A 6,000-nucleotide genomic window follows, 5' to 3' on the forward strand; every position below is an offset into this window, starting at 1 on the left:
GCAATCTTCTTGCCTCAAGAACAAACTCGGCGAGTTGTTCATACAACTCGAAGAGTCACAACATAGAGTGTTCTTCTGATGAAGATGAACTCGGCGAGTTGTTCATACAACTCGGCGAGTAGGATGAAGGACTAGTGGCCTTTGGTTTAGAAGGAAAACTCATCGAGTCAATGCCTAACTCGACGAGTAGAGATGGGTTTATGGTCAGACAAAGGGATAGGGACTCGGCGAGTTGGCAAGCCAACTCGGCGAGTCGGGTCAACTGGCAGTTGACTTTGACTTTGACTTTGACTCTTGGTTAGGTTAGGGGTAAATGGTCATTTTACCCTGAGGTCGGTTAGCAGTATTTGACTAAGTGTTTTGTGGGAATTATAGCCGGAGGATTTTCGGAGCAGCAGCAGCAGAAGACAGTCAGTTCCCACACAGATCAGCAGCTACTTTGAGGTGAGTTACCTTCCGGTAGCAGTGGGTCTACGACCACAATGCCGGCCCACCAGTAGGAGTTGTATGGTAGATGATTGTCTTTGTGATATCATCTAGGTTTGCTACTACCTGATATGTTATATGCTGGCATGATATGTATATGTGATAATAGTAGAGTTCGGTTGTTGGTACCGAAGGGTAGGTCAGACACCCCAGATATGTCTGACAGTATGTGATGATATTTTTATATGCTGACATGATATGTTATATGCGATAGTGGTAGTAGGAGGGGAATAGTCCCCAAGTTCAATCGTTAGGACCGAAGGGTAGATCGGACACCCCAGGTATGTATGATAATACGTTATGTTATAATATATGTGACAGTAACAGTAGGGGGTGAAATAGTCCCCGAGGATTGGTTGTTAGGACCGATGGGTAGTCAGCACCCCAGAATGGCTTGACATGGGTAGTCAGCACCCCAGAACGGCTTGACACGGGTAGTCGGCACCCCAGAATGGCCGTACCGGGTAGGTCGGGCACCCCAGAATTGCCCGGCAGTATGCATGATATATGAATGTATGGTATGTGGTATGTTGGGGGAACTCACTAAGCTTCGTGCTTACAGTTTTCAGTTTTGGTTTCAGGTACCTCTTCTTCGAAGGGGAAGGAGCTGGCGCGGTAGCGGCCCATCACACACATGTTTTGTATTCCGCATTATGAGATCTTCCTGGGGATTGTACTCTAACACTATTATGCTTTATAAAAATGTTTTCCAGACATACGATATCTTTTGTGAAATGATATGATCGTTGAACGTTTTATTCCTAATGTTTTGCTAAGTACATGTTTTAAAAATGAAATTTTTGGCTCGTATTTTTGGGACGTTACACCAAGCCTCGGCATGTCTGGTCCGCCCTCTTGGGGCCTACAGCCTATCCGGACCGCTCACTGGGCCTTCGGGAAAACCGATCCGCCCTGGGTATGTTGGCCTACAACACAAAGCAGGACCCGCCTCAACCCAACCCCAGTCCAACAACCATGTGCACATAGACATTCAATCATATAATAATCACATTCAATCAAACCGATCTAGCAGATCACATAGCATAACATCATCCTAACCAGGATACCGACCTAACCGGTCACTAGCATAGCATCATCCTATATACCAGGATACCAACCTTAACCAGGTCTCTAACATATACCATCCTAACTACCAGGATGCAACATAGCAAACCAATAACATAACAACGATACCCGGATCACAATCCGATAAAGGGTCGGCCTTGGTGTCGTAGACCCTGTCGATATAGTGAGGATAACTCACCTCGCAACTGCCGACTTAAAAGATAAGCCCAAGCTACTCCGACCACTGACACGATCTCCACCACTAGCCAACACCAAAACACTGAACTCAAAACAAATGCCAACAATTACCAAAATGCCCCTGGAAGTCAACTGGTCAACCCTTGGTCAAAGTCAAAGTCAAAGTCATCCTCCTGACTGACTCTACTCGCCGATTCAACCCGATGACTCGTCGAGTCCCCATGCTCAGAACTTCCCCAATCCGCGACTCAACTCGCCGAGTCACCCCGAGACTCGCCAAGTCCCACAACTCTGAGTCCCCTCGCACTCAACTCACCGAGTCCTCCCTTGACTCACCGGTTCACGGCTCAACCAGAAGAAGGTTAGGACCTCTCGACCGGACTCACCGAGTCCAAGGCTATCTTCAACTAACTCGCCGAGTTGTTCTTCCAACTCGTCGAGTTCCTGCCCACCTTCATGCAACTCGCCGAGTACACCCATGTGACTCGCCAAGTGCCACTAGCTCTTAACCCATACAGAGGCTTTCCAAGCCATGCAGATGATCCAAACCATAGATCTACCCTTCTACAACTCATCCATCACGTAAAGTGGCAAACTTTACGTGAATCCAAGTAGATCTAAGCATTTTACACTCTAGGGTTTGGGTTTGGGACAAGATGGCTTCACCAATCACTCAAGAACAGGGAATTTAATGCACTCTAGACCTTCTCCATTCCAGATCTGAGGTAGCAACCTCAGATCTAACCTCCAAACTCAAAACATCACAAGCTATTCTTTCCAAATACTCCAAAATGAAGAATAATAGCCCAAGCAACGAAATAATACCTCAAAAGGAAGCTCCAACAGAAGAGAATCCGAGTCCTAGCAAAGCCCCTTGCTCCAAGCCTCTTAACTCTCCAAGATCTCTTCCAAAATCTCTTCTCCAATGTTCAAAAGCCCTCAAAATCACTCACAAACGCTCCTTAGGGTTTTCTGGACTTCAAGAGAGGGTAAAGAGGCTGGGGGAGGGTATAATGTCCTTTATATAGGGCTCATCCTCCGAAATTAGGGTTTTCTCCACACAGCACCGACTCGCCGAGTCCAGCCGTTGACTCGCCGAGTTGGCCACTTAACACGCGACCAGAGTCGCGACCCTACTCACCGAGTCCACTCATGGACTCGCCGAGTTGCCCTTTCACATTTACACTTTGAACCCTGAAACTGCACTCCTGAAATCGGGATGTTACAATTCTCCCCTAATTAAATTAGGCTTCGTCCTCGAAGCCTGCGGCAACACAACTCCAAAACTACTCTCGCAATGCACCACCTAGCATTAACCAGACCAGGCTCCTCAAAATACAACCACCGAAACCCGAAACCCAACTTTCCCTCTTGCAGTGCCCTGACCACCGCTTCAAGCCGGCCACCGGCCTCATCCTCAAATAACCACACTAAACAACCAAGTACCACTCCATGATACTTCACTCGCTCCAAAACACAACAATCACTTGAATCATACGAGCTAGAAATAACCCTGAACCACCAGAATCCCGATCTGAGACCAACTTTGTCCACCCCATGCTGACAGGATGACACATCCTTCATCCTCAGAGCAACTCCCATGAGTTCTCCACCGCAAACTCATACCCATGCTGAACTGGCTCTAGCATCCTCGGGTTGGGAAAACCCGATACACTGACGACACCTCCAAACATCCCCCAGGATGAATTACTAATACATACATAAATCCTTGATCAAAATCAAACTGGAAATCCAAGATTCCATCCCTGCACTCCTTCCGAGCCTTTTGGCTCTACACCCTCGGAATTCCTTCTGTGACCTCAGCAAACATCCAACTCGGATGTGATTCCATGCCACAGTCGCAGACACACTACTCAACAACCATAATTGGAACACCCCAATCATAACTCTGCACTACTGCTTTCACTTCCGTGAACTTACACTCCCTCTCGGAGCTACATTCCTTTCCCTTTCCTTACCAAGGAAATCCACTTGCTCGCCTTGTCACTACAACAAGTGTCATGGTGCTCACCCAATACTACACCATTCTCTCATAGCATAACCGCTATCCCATGCACCACACATGGTCTGGATCCGCTCGCAAGGACTCTCAAGTCCAAGCTCTACCTTCCACTCACCACGATCAATACCCGGGGCCAGACCTTCTGATGTTAACACATCGAGACATACTCATTCCATTTCCTCATACCGATCAATCAACACATGCAAAGTCTTCAGTATGACTGGACTGCCTTACCAGGCCTTCAGCCAATCTGGACCACTCTCAGAACCTTCAGCAGGTCTGGACTGCCCTCCAGGGCCTTCAGCCTGCCTGGACCGTCCTCCGAGCCTTCGGCCTGACTGGTACGCCCACCGGCCTTTAGTCTATCCGGACCGCTCAACTAGCATTCATCATCCCGAATTATCCTTCCAGGAAAACCCTCCTATGCATACTGTTCTAGCCCTCTAGGGACTCCGAACTCAATCTCCATCCTACATACTCAATCCTGGCCTGATCCCAGGCCTTCCACAATCAATCACCCTTGGTCTGTATCCCGCCCCGCATGCCTGCCACTTACTCATACCAGCCTATGCTCTTGGCTGTCAGAACCACTGCTGAATCCCAAGCAGCTAAACAACCTCTCCTTCTCATCGATCTTCCGGAGAATTTTCCAATTCTCCCCCACTTAGAGCATTGACTATCAAACACCGGTCGCCATCACTGACCTCCCTTATCAACCCTACACCACACAATCCCTTACACACGAACTAGTTCCCACTAGAACGAGCAACCTTCACAAAATTACATAACAACACTGATCATCTCGGGCTCGAAAGAAACCCGACCTTCAGCTAACCACTCCTCAGACTGCAGATGCTACCCGACATTCCGACCAAAAGCCAGATTTCCCACTAACATCCTCATGAATGATAACCAACGAAATTCCTAACACCAAACCCTTAACCATACCAAAACCCTCGACGAACAACGAAAACAATACCAGAAATCACACAACGCGACTAGTAGATATACAATACTCCATAATAATCACAAGATAACAAGACCTCAAGAAAGAAACATACCCGCAGCTGCATCCGGCACTGCCCTGACCTCCTCTGATGTAAGCTGAAAAGCACGACCCTGAGCCATTGGGGGCTCCGCTCCACCCTGACCTCCACCCGTAATCCTCAAAGTGGCCGGTGCTGGAGCCTGCACCGGTCCTGCATCAAGTTGTGGATAGTTGACCCTCAAGTGTCCAACCTGATGACAATGATAACAAATCCTCAAATCCCGAACCGGGGCTGTCTGCCGATAATCCCTCGCATAATGCCCCTCCTTTCCGCACTTGCGGCATGCACCACCGGACCTACAAACTCCGGTGTGACCCCTCCCACAATTCCCACAAGTGCGGCTGCTCTGATCTCCCAATCTAGAATCAATGGTCTTAGACCGTTTCGGCGCCGACTGCGACTGTACCGGGGCCTGCCTCTGCTCTCTCAACTGCAACTCAATCTCCAACTCACGCCGCCTGGCGGCCTCCTGCAACTCTAACAAGGTCTCGCACCTCTGCGTAGACACAAACTGCCTGATATCCCTATTGAGCATACTCAGATATCGGGACATCTGAGCCTGCTCCGAAGCAAACTCAGGGGAAAACATCGCCCTCTCAGTGAACATCCTGGTAATCTCCGTCACCGACTCTGAATCCTGCTTCAGCTCCAGGAACTCTTGAGTCAACCTCTCTCTCTCTCCACCCGCGGAACATAACAAGTGTTGAACATCTCCCGGAACTGATCCCATGAAACCGCAGCCCTCTGCGCATCTGAATATGACCCCGTGGTCAATCTCCACCAATCCTTCGCCCCGAGCCTCAACAGGTTCAGAGCACACCTCACTCTCTGATCAGCGAGGCATGAACACGTGAAAAAACACCCCTCCACATCCGACAACCATCTCATAGCAACAATCGGGTCCTGAACTCCATCGAAGGTAGGGGGATTCATATTATCGAAGTCCCGATACTGAAAACCTCTGTCGGCTCCTCCCCCTGCCGCTGCTACAGCTGTTGTAGCCGCCGCGACAGCCGTCTCTGTGAGAGCTGCATAGCGGTCATCAAAATACTCAACCATGGCGGTCTTGATCGACCCAACCAGTTCCGGAAACACGGCCCGAAACAACGCAGCAACCTCCTCATGCAAGATCTCACGAATCCTAGCATCCAACTCGTCTGTGCTCATCTGACCACTAAC

This window comes from Lactuca serriola, chromosome 6 (genome assembly GCF_051521515.1).
Source record: "Lactuca serriola cultivar US96UC23 chromosome 6, Lser_US96UC23_V15, whole genome shotgun sequence".
Taxonomy (NCBI): Eukaryota; Viridiplantae; Streptophyta; class Magnoliopsida; order Asterales; family Asteraceae; genus Lactuca; species Lactuca serriola.